Source organism: Harpegnathos saltator, unplaced genomic scaffold, assembly GCF_003227715.2.
Source record: "Harpegnathos saltator strain DR-91 unplaced genomic scaffold, Hsal_v8.6 scaffold361, whole genome shotgun sequence".
In the NCBI taxonomy this organism is placed as follows: Eukaryota; Metazoa; Arthropoda; class Insecta; order Hymenoptera; family Formicidae; genus Harpegnathos; species Harpegnathos saltator.
This window is the reverse complement of record NW_020230163.1, coordinates 260,453-261,180: the sequence shown is the minus strand read 5'-3', so window position 1 is coordinate 261,180 and position 728 is coordinate 260,453. Positions and strand designations below refer to the sequence as shown.

Below are 728 nucleotides of genomic sequence, written 5' to 3'. Positions count from 1 at the left end.
ATGTCCTCCCACGACTGTTGTACCCATAATTGCCAGGACATTTTGATCCATTTCGGTTAAAACCTGACTTGACGCAGACCCTCCACCAGTTGCTTTTGCATGATTCTTGATCAAAATATTTCAGCTAAATATTTCAGCAATATATTCCAGCTTTAATGGAACTTCGCATGTCTTGCCAAGTCTATGATATGGACACAAAGTAGACAATCAGATTATTTAAAGTATATAATCTTTTTTCTGTACAAAGAAATGTAGGTATTTGTCAATATAATACATACCTTTCGCCATTGTTTCCACTCTTTTTGTGCACCAGGTATCTCATATAATTCTGCTGTTACTTTTTCCCATAATTTTTGAGCATGTTTATAAATAAACGTTGCAGAAAACTTTCCACTACGTAGTTCCAGATGTTTACGCATAAATTCTGCAATTCAAATATATATTATAGAGCACTAAAATGAGTATTGAAAGATTAATAAATAATAGTTACTATCAGTCTGTCAAACAGCTATTACTCATTATTTGTTGACACATTATAAATGTCTTTAAATACAATTTGCAAATTTTTAATATAAATAAGCTCAATTTAATATAATAAGCTCAGTTTAATATAAATAAGCTGAGTTGACTGATAGTTTAAAGCAAATTTCATTAGACTTACATATTGAAGATAATACTTACCAACTAGCAAACTTTTCTGTACTTCATTAACATATGTACATCGTTCC

The 728-nt window shown here is 30.4% G+C and overlaps 1 long non-coding RNA gene across 1 annotated transcript; it reads right to left on the bottom strand.

Moving 5' to 3' along the window:
• Window positions 1-149: 149 nt before the first annotated feature.
• LOC112588965 (uncharacterized) lies at window positions 150-351 on the bottom strand. Its single transcript, XR_003113144.1, has 2 exons — window positions 279-351; window positions 150-181 (listed from the first exon to the last, which is right to left on the bottom strand). It is a non-coding gene; the product is annotated as an uncharacterized LOC112588965 (long non-coding RNA).
• Between the last annotated feature and the right edge of the window lie 377 nt (window positions 352-728).